Here is a 13,858-nt window from a genome sequence, read left to right as displayed (position 1 = left end):
GAAATTCAAACTTAATATGTGCAAATCGATAAAACAGCCTAGAGACATGATAGTGATGTCTGTGATCTATATAGTTGATGAAGTAGTCATTGAGGTATCTATTGAGGAAAGGTTCACTGTCGAGACTTTATCTACTGTGATCATGAAATTTGAGGGTGATTTCTTAGAGGAGTTCAATGATACTATAAATGCTTTGCAGGGCATGGGATCACCCTTTTATGCTCTTAAAAAGCTAGATCTTGATCTAAAGAATAGAACAACTCCTCCCGCCAAATCATCTATTGAGGAACCGCATACACTTGAACTTACAGAGTTGCTGTGTTATCTGAGGTATGTATTCTTAGGTGAGAATAACACTTTGCCTGTCATTATTGCTATATATCTAAATAAAGATCAGGCTAGGAACTTATCGAGGTCCTAAAGAGGTATAAGAAGGCAATTAGTTGGACCATTGCAGTTATCATTGGCATAACCCTTGGCATTTGCACTCATAAAATTTAGTTGGAGGAGGATTGAATTCTTAGCATTGAGCACCAATGGAGACTGAATCCACATATGTAAGAGGTGGTGAAGAAAGCGATTATCAAGTGGCTTGATGCAAGCGTGATTTATCCTATCTCAGATAGTAGTTGGGTAAGTCCTGTATACTGTTTCCTCACAAAAAGAGGTATGAAGTTTGTGGTGAATAACAAAAATGAGTTAGTTCCACTTCAGCCAGTCATAGGATAGCGAGTCTGCATGGACTACAAAAAACTCAATTTTCCAATGCCTTTGATGGACCAGATGCTAGACAAACTGGTAGGTAAAGGTTGGTATTGCTTCCTATATGGGTACTCCTATAGCACCGTAGAATCAAGATAAAATCACCTTTACATGTCCATAGAGGATATTTGCATTCAAGTACAAACCTTTTAGACTATGTAATGCACTCAGCACATTCCAGAGGTGTATGATATCGATTTTATGAGATATGGTGGAGGATACTCTAGAGAGATTCATGGATGAATTTTAGTGGTAGGTAATACTTACAATGACTGTTTGTACAATCTTAGCAGGGCATTGAAGATATGTGAAGAGGCCGATCTAGTTCTTAACTAGGAAAATTGTTATTTCATGGTCAAAGAAGGTATTGTATTGGGCCATAAGATTTCTAAAAAAGGCCTGGTGGTGGATAAAGCAAATTAGAGGTTATTGAGAAGATGCCCCATCTTATCTCAATGAAGGGCATCCACATATTTTTGGGACATACATGCTTCTACAGGCTATTCATCAAGGGCTTGTCTAAAATTGCACATCCCTTGTGCAAGTTGTTGGCGAAAAAAGTGAAGTTCTATTTTGATGAGGTATGCATGAAAGCGTTTGAGTGCCTGAAAGAAAAACTACTTTTAGCTCCAGTGATTTTTGCTACAGACTGGTCTAAACCAATCGAGATCATGTGTGATGATAGTGGTGTAGCCTTGTTGTGCTAGGGAAAAAGGCAACAAGATCTTTCATCCTATATACTATGCAATCTAGGCACTAAATGCACCCTATAAGAACTACACTGTCACCGAGCAGGATTTATTAGCAGTTTTTTATGCTTTTGAAAAATTAAGAGCATACCTTTTGGGTACAAAAGTTATAGTGCACATGGACCAGGCAACTTTGAGGTACTTGATGGTAAAGAAATATGAAAAACCAAGGTTGATCAGATGGTTTCTCTTGCTATAAGAGTTTGACTTTGAATTCAAGGATAAAAGGGTTGTGAAAATCAGGTAGCATACCACTTGTCGAGGTTAGAAGATGAGAATAGAGGTGGGGACAAGCTTGAGATTGATGACTCATTCCTATATGAGCAGGTATTAGCCAGTACTCTTGACCTCATTTCTTGGTATGATGACTTTGGCAACTATTTGGTTAGTGATATGATGCCTGAAAACCTCAAATTCTAGCGGAGGGAGAAGTTCTTACATGATGTAAACATGTATTTTTGGGATGTGTCATACTTGTTTAGAATGTGTGCTGACAATCTGATCAGGTAGTGTGTGCTGGAAGATGAGATGCTGAGTATTCTTTAAATGTGTCACTCTTCTCTAGTGGGTGAACATCATAATGGAGCCCAAACAGCTCAAATGGTGCTTCAATGTGGATATCACTTGCCCACCATCTACAGAGATGCTTATGATCTAGCAAAAAGTTGCGATAAATGCCAAAGGCAAGGTGTAATGTTAAGGCACCAAAAGTTGCCTATGGTTCCAATCTTGGAGGTTGGGATTTTTTATGTTTGGGCCATCGACATTATGGGACCATTCATGAGTTCATATGGGATGAAGTATATTCTGGTTGCATTTGACTATGTCTTCAAATGAGTTGAAGTTGTTGCCTTGGCAGACAATGAGAGTAAGAGTGTAGCTGGCTTTCTGAAGAAGAACATCTTTTACAGGTTTGGCACTCCGAGAGAAATCATCGGTGATGGGGGGTCCTTATTTTGCAACAAGATATTTTGGACTTTATTGGTCGAATACATTGTGCAGCAGAACAAGGTAGCTACCCTATATCACTGTAAGTCAAGCAGGCAAGTTGAAGTGTCCAAAAGGGAAATCAAGGAGATATTAGCTAAGTCTGTGAAGGCAAATATAATTGACTGGTCGAGGAAGCTTGGTGATGCACTATGGACATATTAGATAGCATTCAAAATACCCATTTATATGTCACCATATCAATTAGTGTTTGGAAAGGCATGTCATTTTTCTGTAGATTTAGAGCACAAGGCATTGAGGGAACTAAAAGATGCTAAATCTGAGTAGGAGTAAAGTTGCCAATATGAGCTAGAGCAGATCAATGAGACAGATGAGTTCCATCTAAGGTCATATGAGAGAAAATATATGTACAAATAAAGAATGAAGGTATATCATGATCAGTGTATTGAGAAGTGAGATTTTTGCCCTGGAGACTTGATATTGTTGTTCAATTCTAGACTCAGATTGTTTTCAGGAAAGCTGAAATTCAAATGGTCTAGCCCTTTCATTATAGCAAGAGTGTTTCCACATGGTGAAATTGAGCTCAAAGAGCAATATCAACATAAGTTGAAAGTGAATAGTCAGCGTGTGAAGTTGTGCTTGGGAGCAAACCAAGAAGCAAAGATAGTTGAGGAGCTCCAACTTGATGAAGTCTGAATAATCAAGGAACCTACGTTATGCCGCGATGTTAAATCAGGAGCTTCATGGGAGGCAACCCATGGGGAAGCTTGATGAAGATTGAGTAGTCAAGTGACCCGCCTCGTGCCACGATATTAAATTAGGCACTACTTGGGAGGCAACACAAGGATCGTACTTGTAATAGATAGGCTAAATTTTGTATTTTAAATATTTTATAGTGTCATGGTGTGTTCTATGAGTGCATGGATTCAAAGATGGAGAAAACACCAAAAAATGGGCTAGGTCACCTTCCCACGGGCGCCTATACAAACCGTATAGGGCACCACGGCCTGTGGCAAGGAGGTATGATGGACATTTTTAAAATAGGGTTTAGGTTAACGGGTGTGATGGTCTTCATGGACCATTTAGCCTTCCATGAACCCGGGTATGTTTTTTGTTGCTTTTGGCTAAGATAAGGACCACGTAAGGAGTTCTACGGCCTATAATAGTATTTACGATCATTACCACAGTCCTTGGACCCTTGGTAGGCCTAAATTAAAAAACCTAACCCAGTCCAGCCCATAATACAAATCCCCAAATCGAAAATGAGGTTTCACCCAAATTTTTACATGTATTTGGGTCAATTCTCTCACATTCCTCCGAGAATTACACTTTTCCTTCAAAAATTTCAACCACCAAACCCATCATTCACTACAATCGATCCTTGCATTTCCAAAATTCTCTCAGAGTTCGTAAAACATTCCACCACACAATCACAAATCGACCTTTACCATCCTTTTTGTGCCCTACTCAGTCAATTTCACAATTCATTGAAAGCCTGTCTCCTAAAATTATTGTACTTACTGTCATGGACTTAGACTTCACGCTAAGACTTCCGTGCGGCACTTGACAACTTACTGATGAATCTTTCACGATCTTGCAAGCTCAAGTAAGCCTTTTATGACTAGATCGCTAAGGGAATGCTAGATTATAAGAAGACAAGAGAGCTTTTATGAAGAAAGCTTTTGTATTGCTTTGGAAGAATGCTTGTTTGCTTGATGGTTTTCTACAAATGAATGCCCCCTCTATTTATACTACTCCTAAGGGGCTCAAGTGTAAATAGAAATTGCTATACAAGTCCCTCCATATTTACAAAGAAGTCCCTCTCTAGAATTCTCTACACACTCTAGAGAATTCCAAGTCTTTCAAGACTTCTCTACAAGCTTCTATAAGGATCTAGAGTCTTCCACTAACCTCTTCAAGACTCTAGATTCTTCTACCTTCTTCAAGATCAAGTGGCGGGCCATAACACTCTCCCCTACCTGATGTGGTAACGACCGCGGTGCACTGCTGCTGCAAGAACTCCCAGATTTTGTCTTTGAACTGCCACAGGTCTTCATATCTCTCCCAGGTGGCCTCCTCCAGAGATTGTCCCTTCCAATGGACTAGGAACATAGCAGTGGCCTGTTGTCCCTGTTTTCGCTTGGCTTGGTAGTCCACAATGGCCTCGATGTCTCGATCATGGGAGGCGGTGATTGTGAGTGGCGCCTGACTTGATTCTCCTAGACTAGGATCATCCTTTTCCTTATGGTACGGCTTGAGAACACTGGCATGGAAGACAGGATGAACCTTAAGATGTGGTGGTAGCTCCAACCTGTAAGAGATTTTGCCAACCTTGGAAATGATCCTGAATAGGCCCTCGTACTTTCGCACCAAGTTTTGATGCATGCCTCGCAATGTCTTGAATTGCCTGGGGTTGAACTTTACCAAGACCATGTCTCCAACTTGGTAATCCGTGGGACGACGTTTGCGGTCGGCAAACTTTTTCATCTTCTTCGTTGTCTTGTCCAAATAAGACTTGGCAGTGTCGAACTGCTCCTCAAAGCCCTTGGCCATATGATAGGCCCCCAAACTCTTGCCCTCGAATGTGGCCGGTAGTGAATGTAGAGTTTGTGGTTGTTGTCCTGTGGCTAGCTCGAATGGTGTCCGCTCTGTGGCCTCACTCCGCTGTAGGTTGTATGAGAATTGGGCTACGTCTAGTAGCCTCGCCTAATCCTTCTGATGGGAGCTCACAAAATGCCTCAAGTAGCACTCCAACAATGCATTGACTCGCTCCGTCTGGCCGTCTATCTGCGGGTGGAAACTAGGGGAGAAATGTAATTTCATGCCAAGAATTTCGAACAATTCTCTCCAAAAGTTCCCGGTGAAGCGTGGGTCTCTGTCGCTAATGATGTGTCTTGGCAATCCCCAATACTTCACCACATTCTTGAAAAATAGTCTGGCAGCCTCCTTAGCAGTATAACCTGCCATGGCGGGCATGAAGTTGGCATACTTGGAGAACCTATCCACCACGACCATAATCGTCCTATACCCGTCGGACTTTGGTAAGCATGTGATAAAGTCCATGGTCACGCTCTCCCATGAATGCTCCGCTATGGGCAGGGGCTCCAAGATTCCTCCTAGTAGGCGCTGCTCTACTTTGTCTTGCTGGCACACAAGACAAGTCTACACATAGCATTCAATATCGTCCCGCATGCGTGGCCAGTAGTAAATCGCCTCAATCAATACCCTCGTGCGATGCTGCCCTGGATGTCTAGCCCATAATATGTCGTGACTTTCCTTCATGATTCGTCGCCAGATAGCTCCAAATTTCGGCACATAGATCTTTCGCCCGGCGGTGAGCAGGAGTCCATCTTCAACCCAGAAGCGCCTTGTCTTGCCTTGAGCGGCTAACTCCATATGCCTCTTTGCCTCTGGATCATGCTGCAGACCATCCTTGATTGCATCCTGGATGTCACAATGTGCTGTGGTGATGGCCGCCAGTTCGAACTTCCTGCTAAGGGCATCAGCCACAACATTGCCTTTGCCCGGCTTGTACTCCAGCTCGTAGTCAAATTCGGCCAAGAAGTCTTGCCACCTAGCTTGCTTCAGGGTGAGTTTCTTTTGTGACTGGAAGTAGCTAGTGGCCACGTTGTCGGTCTTGACTAAGAACTTAGAGCCAAGTAAGTAGTGTCTCCACGTGCGTAGGCAATGGACGATGGCTGTCATCTCCTTCTCTTGCATGGTATACCGCCGTTCTGTCTCGTTCAGCTTGCGGCTTTCGAAGGCGATAGGGTGTCTCTCTTGCATCAATACTCCCCCAATGGCATAGTCGTAGGCATCTGTATGCACTTTGAATGTCTTGGAGAAGTCAGGCAACGCTAGGACCGGCTCCTCTGTTATGACAGCCTTGAGGTCTTCAAAGGCCTCCTTGCACTCCTTGCTCCAAACCTATGACTTATTCTTCTTCAATAGCTCAGTAAGTAGGGCGGCTCTGGCGGAGTAAGCGCTTATGAACCTGCGGTAATAGTTAGCAAGTCCAAGAAAAGATCTAAGTTTGGTTACCTTTGTGGGTGCCTCTCACTCTTTAATGGCCCGAACTTTTGCCTCGTCCATTCGTAGCTCTCTCTGGATGATAACATGTCCCAAGAAGTGCACTTCATGTTGGGCGAACTCGCACTTCACCTGCTTGATGAAAAGCTCATTCTCGCACAAGACTTGGAACACTTTTTTTAGATGTTCCACGTGCTCCTCCAAGGTGTCGCTATAGATGACTATGGCATCCAAGTAGACTACCACGAACTGATCTAGGTAGGGGTGGAAGATCTTGTTCATTAGTGTGCAAAAGGTGGTGGGTGCGTTGGTTAAGCCGAAGGGAATTACCAACCACTCGTAAGCTCCGTACCTCGTCACACATGTTGTCTTTGGTTCATCTCCCTCCTCTATGCGTACTTGGTAGTAGCCCTTCCTTAGATCCACCTTGGTGAAGTACTTAGCTTATCCAAGTCTATCAAACAAGTCGGTAATGAGCAGGATGGTGTACTTGTTCTTCACGGTCACCTTATTGAGTGCTCGATAGTCTATGCATAGGCGCAACGAGCCATCCTTCTTCTTTTGAAATAACACCGGCGCACCATAAGGTGCCTTGGATGGATGGATATGTCCGGCCTTGAGGAGCTCCTTCAACTGCTTCCTCAGCTCCTCTAACTCGGGTAGAGCCATACGGTATGGGGGGTATGTGGGCGGCCTCGCTCCTGGCTCCAGCTCGATCTTGTGATCTACCTCGCGCCTCAGAGGTAGGTGTCTTGGCAACTCTTCGGGCATCACGTCTCTGTTTTCTTCAAGCACCTTCTCTATGCAAGGTGGCAATGTCTCCTTAGCACCATTGCCTTCATCCAAGCTCGCAATAGTGTCTACAAACGTCGGATCCCCCTTTTTTAGGCCCTTCACAAGCTGCATGGCCGACAGGTGGGCTTATCCTTCCTTTTTTGGCATCTTGACTAGAGGTACCATGCAGGGTCCTTCTCGCTCTATCACCAAAAGTTGTTGGAGGTAGGGGTCGATCATTGTGTGGTACCATTGGAAGAATTCCTGCCCAAGTATAATATCAAAGATATCTAAGGAGGCGACAGTAAAGCTTGTCTTACCTTGCCACTTGCCCAACGTGATGTCTACTCTATGAGCGACTCCGCACACGGGAGTCAATGGGGCATTGACCGTCTTCAGGCGGGTGTTGCTTGGCCCATAACTTAGCCCCAACCTTGTTGTCGCTGTCTTGGTCATGATGTTGGCTTCTGCTCTAGAATCTACCATAGCACGAGCTGGTCGTCCGTTGATGGATATGTCAACATACTGGGCAGAGTAATCCCCCGCCTTCTTAGCTTGCTTCGCGATGGCTCCCCATAGCCCGATCATGCCTAGCTGAGTCGTGTCCGAACCCTGCCCTTAGTCCACTTCCTTGTCCTTTCGCTACCGCAGTATGGCACTAAGATTCTTCATCTCCGGACACCTAGCATAGCCATGAGGACCTCTATATATGTAGCAGCCACTGCCCTTCGTGGTCTGCTCCTTTCTCTCGGCATAGCCCTGTCGCCCGAACCTTCTACCATTGGACTTGTTGGGATCATGGCTCCTGGGTGGAGGATGTTGCTCTTTGCCTTTGCCATGATCTCCCCCACCTTTGGCATGACTACTCCTTGTTTCTTTTCCCTTGCCCCTATCATTCCTATCATGCTTAAAGTCCATCAGGGCTTCGGCGTGGGTAATGGCCTCATCGATGGTGCTGACTTGGCGGCGCTCCAACTCCGTCTTGGCCCAACTCTGTAGCCCATCCATGAAGTGGAAGAGCATATCTTCATCTGTAAGGTTGGGGATTTGAAGCGTTAGGGTAGTGAACTCTTTCACATAGGCCCGTATGCTACCTGTATGCTTTAGCTCCCGGAACTTGCATTTGGCCTCATAGATGACATTATTGGGGAAAAAGGCCTTCTTGAACTCGTCCCGGAATTGCTCCTAGGTGTTGATGGTGCATAGACCCTTCCCGATCTCGGACTCCTTGCGCTTCCACCATAATATGGCCATATACGAGAGGTATAGCACGGCCGTGTTGATCCTCGTCTCATCGGTCTTCACTTTGTTACACTTGAAGTAATTCTCCAAGTGCCAAAGGAAGTTCTCCACCTCCTGTGCATCACAGGCACCTTTGAACATAGGTGGCTTGGTAGCCTCAATCTTGGCCTCCCAGTCCGCACTGGACGTCATGCATCTCCCGGCATCTATGTCTCCTTTGAGTGCTGCTATCTCGGCCTTCATGGTCTCCATCGTACTTAGCGCGTCCATGAGCCGACACTCTAGGGAAGTGATCACCTCCTTTACCTCATACTCGACAGCCTTGCACACCTCTAACTCCTTCCGAATATTGTCGTTCTCCTCAAGGGTGAACTCCTCTAGAGACTTGAACTTGCCATCGACCTTGTTCAAGCGCTTGCCTAATATCTCCATAGCTTGTCGGGCAGCATCCACCCTTGCAATCCACTCCATGCCAGGCGTGACGTCCACAGGCTCCTCGCCTCGCTCATCGTCACTCACCTCAGTGGCCGAGGGTGAGTAGGATATTAGGGCCTCACTTGGTGTAGGCTCAAGCGGCACCTCCTCATTTCTCTCAGAGGTTTTCTTTCCCTTGCGGTGCTTCCTTCCAACATCTTGCTTGACGTTGGTGGCGGTAGTGGCGTTGATGTCTCCCTCACTTGCCATATCCCTTAGTAGAACCTTTCTCTGATACCACATTGTTACGGACTTAGACTTCACGCTAAGACTTCCGTTCGGCACTTGACAACTTACTCACGAATCTTTCACGATCTTGCAAGCTCAAGAAAGCCTTTATGACTAGATCGCTAAGGGAATGCTAGATTATAAGAAGACAAGAGAGCTTTTATGAAGAAGGCTTTTGTATTGCTTTGGAAGAATGCTTGTTTGCTTGATGGTTTTCTACAAATGAATGCCCCCTCTATTTATACTACTCCTAAAGGGCTCAAGTGTAAATAGAAATTGCTATACAAGTCCCTCCATATTTACAAAGAAGTCCCTCTCTAGAATTCTCTACATACTCTAGAGAATTCCAAGTCTTTCAAGACTTCTCTACAAGCTTCTATAAGGATCTAGAGTCTTCCACTAACCTCTCCAAGACTCTAGATTCTTCTACCTTCTTCAAGATCAAGTGACGGGCCATAACATTAGGGTTGATTTGTATACTAGGATTGAATGTATGATGCTATTTTAATTTAAAAAAGCATGGTGTGATGTCTATGGGAAGATTGGAATTGTTTTTATGGTGTTTGAGGTGTAATAGTTTTGAGAGTGATCATTAAAATATTTTCATTAGGGGTGGTTTGGATTGAGTTTGTTGTTATTGCGCCTAAATTGAGTGCATTGTGTTCATGATTGAACTAGGGAGACCATATGACTATTAGAATGCCTGCGTTGGGGACGAAAGTATTTACCACGGCCCGTATGGCACTTCACACACCGTGGTGGATTCTCATTGTCTCCACAGTTGAAATTTCTCTAAATATAAGATCACAGAAGGCATCGCGGACCGTGGAGTTCTTCGCGAGCAATGAAGTCGTCCGTGGTCCAAACACATAGAAAATTTTCTAGCTATTTCCCTGAACCCCATCACTGGAACTCTTCATGGGACCCTTTATAGACTGTGTAACCCTTATGGCCCGTGAAGATCTACCGTATAGAAATACTTTAAAAAAAACTAGATATTTGAAAAAATATAAAAAAACAAGTTTTAATTATAAATTAGCATGCGATCACCCTATGATGGATTGAGCGACGTCATTTCTTAAGGGACATCGCCATGCTTGTATAATTGCGAGGAAGTGTGAGTAACCATTTAATTCATTGCATATTCTTTTGTAAATTCTAAATCTTTAGTGTCTTTACATGTAATATGGGCCCCAAATGCAAGACTCAATAGTCCCAACTCCATGACTCATAATTCGAGGAATCAACTAACAATTTGGATCTAGAGCGGGGAATCGAAGCATCTAGTAGTTCCGAGGTACGGGTCACAACAAATATCTCCCACCACGCACCTCATACCACTAGATCCATGACAGTTGTTGAGGCTAAGGACACTCCCTTCTAGTCTGAAGAAGAAGTAGCAGGCTCAGAAAATGAGAAAATAAGAGATGAAGAACAGTCCGGAGAAGAGGCAAGTGACTTTGATAGCGGAGAAGGCGAAGCACGCTAGGACATCATAGAGGGCTAGGACCTGAGAAAAAGAGTGACCCCACAACTCACCGGAACCTTAGTCAATTCCTGAGAAATAGGTGGTCAATTTCATAGCAGTATAAGATATTTACAAATGGCCTAACAAAAGGTTCTATAGGTCTATACAAATGGGCAATTGTACAAGAGGTAAGGGTCATCATCGATAAACTCTCTGAGCTACCTGAGCTTAAAGACTTGTTTGAAAAGCACCACTTTGGGTGGATGACTAAGAAGCAAGTGTGCTATGCCCAATCCCTTACTCAGGAATTTTACTCTCCTTATGCCGCCACGATACTAAATATGGTCCCTAGACTTCTACGAAGAAGAAAAGGGTCGCAATATTGGGATCATCGCTACTATAGTAGGAACAGGTATGAGGGGTGCAAGTCAACATTTATGAGACCACTATCAATAGGTTTCTATATGGTCTAGATTTCCATACACAAGTCCAAATCAGTCTTTATCAGCAACGTCATCATTTGGTCACAAGCAGAAGCGTATGAGTGACCTGGAGTAGCGGACTCAGATTTTGCGGTGGATTGCACAAGTGATTGCTATTGAGGGTGTGAATTCACCATGGGTGACCAACCTAAGTAAACTCATTACAAAAGCTTTCCTCACATTCTAAGCTAAGTTCTGGTGGTCTGTTATCCGTGCTCACCTCAAATCGACCCAAAATTATAAGACTATCTACCCATTACAGGCGTCACTAGTGGTCTGCAATATGGATGATTTAGATTACATAGGGTCATTTGATTATAGATGAGATTTGGGATAGAGCCTTCAATGAGCAGGCTGGACTTCCATTCTCATGCCAAATATGGGAGATGTGTGAGTTTGTGGGTGTCCCACCGAGCCGTTACTATGATCGTCATAACATAGTCACAAAGTCTATGAACATGATATTTATTAAAGATTTGGATAACTTGCTCTATAAGACCAAATTGTCCCGGACAATTATGCTTATACCTATTACTACGGGCCCACCTCCTACTAAACTTTCCTTGGAGAGAGTTCCTACAGCTCCTCCAACTGATGAGGCCACAGAGCAGTCCGTGGCGCAAAAGTAGGCTGACTCATTCCACACCCACTGCCACAGGTATTATGGTCACTATACCATATGCATTTCTTGAGAAATTGGTGCATGATTAGCGCCAAATGCAAGCCCTTATGGATCACATCATTGAGCGGCTAACAAGAGTACTCTATTCTCAGGCATAGCAAGAAACGACCCTACTTCGCTCTGAATTCAAGCAGAAGATCTCTATCATCCAAGGTCGCATCAATAGACTTGAGGCCTACATCATAAAGTAGGGTAGCATCTTAGGTCCTTTAAAGATCAAGTCCATCTGGGCATAGTTGGTTGCCCTACGATAGGACTTAGATAAAATTCAAGAGAAGTCGGCCTATGTTACTCCTACTTTGCCACTAACACCTTATTGTAGATACTCTACACCCTCAAACCCACTCGATTGATGATATTTGCGACTCCTTTTCAACATCTGAGCATGATAAAAAGGGGAAGGGTAAGAAACACCGAGATAGGGACAACTCTCCTGATGAAGCAGAAAATAATAGGATGGTTGAGGACAAGCGCCTTTGAAAAGTAATATGAGCTTCAAAAAGAGAAGCCAGAGAATTAGCAGAGCAAGAGCGGTAGTAAGTTAAGGCCATGAGGGTCGTAGCATCGTCTAGTAGAGTTGCTCCATCATAGATTGTTGAGACCACAGTTCTTGAGACTTCTACTAGTGAGGTGCCTTCTAATATATTTACTCCTACTTCTGGTGATGAACCCTACGGCTGAGCCCACATCATTGAGTACACCAGACACCGCTAGTGCCACGACAGAGCCATAAACTTATGCTTAGGGCATCACAGGTATAATCGTCTTTCTTGTATTTATTTTTTGAAGTTTGAAGTGGATTGACGACAATGCACATCGTTTTGATGGGGGATAGGGCATCCTGTTCACTTGAGAATTTTTGTTTCCATATTTCTTTTCTCTCAAGTGTAATATCTAGTAGAACTGGCATGTTTAGGTTATTTTTTATTGTAAATACAAGAGTCTATCGAAGTATGTAGTAGCCAATGAAGTTTGAATGCTTTGAACGGAATAAAAATGACCCTAGTTGAAAATTTTAAAATTCTATGTGATTGAATCTGAACCATGAAAACTAACTTGTTAGGATCTTTATAGGACATTGTATGTATTGATTTATCGGTCAACTGCTAGATAGAACATAATTGTGTTGTTTGGTGCTGAATAGTGTAAGATATATGCCATGTGTGTGTGAGCGGAATTCCTTAGTTCTAACAATGCGTATGTAAGCCAAAACTTGCCTAGTTAGTCTCACTGAAACAATAGAATATCTTGATTAGGTCAGGATAATAGATCATTGTTTAAAGTAATTCACTTAGCCTAAAAATGACTAAACAAATGAAATTGTACCCTTTGAACCAAAAGTTGTACTTAAAAAAGGACATTTTCTTTGAAATAACAGAATTCACCTTTCCTGTCTGACTGTAGACCTGTATCTTGTCCCTAGTCCCTTATTGTGACTATAATTGCACACGCAAATGTACGTAGTCTCTCAAGTAGTAAAGCGACTCTTTTAAGCCAGATATCGAACCCATAGGAACCTTAATGAGGCGAATAATTTTTTTCTAATGAACTACACTAATTGCGATTATATGATGGATTTGAGATAACTCGTTAATGGTTTTGGATGTAAGAAAATTTTCTACTAATAAAAACAATGTAGTATTCATTTATATTAATCAGATTACGAGAAATTCCAGGGCTATAGCATAGCGTGAAGTCAAGCTTACTATTCTTCGATCTCAGTCTCCGATTGGTTATTTAATTACTAATAAAAAAGGGTTATTAATCCAACCATGGTCTCTCGACCTATAATTGCCTATCTTTTATCGTCAACCTAACTGCATCATTGAGTGGTGATAGGCATGAAATGATAAAGACATAATTAAACTATCATCCTTTATCTTAATCGAACGTGGTATATAGGTATGTGTCACGAGCATCCTATATACGAATCATCCTAGATTATTCTAGTATGAATACATTCCTTCCATTATTTTATCTATCTACTTGTCCTCTTTCGAATCTAAGATAGACAATACAT

Source organism: Solanum dulcamara, chromosome 3, assembly GCF_947179165.1.
Source record: "Solanum dulcamara chromosome 3, daSolDulc1.2, whole genome shotgun sequence".
NCBI lineage: Eukaryota > Viridiplantae > Streptophyta > Magnoliopsida > Solanales > Solanaceae > Solanum > Solanum dulcamara.
Note: the sequence above shows the minus strand (reverse complement) of the source record.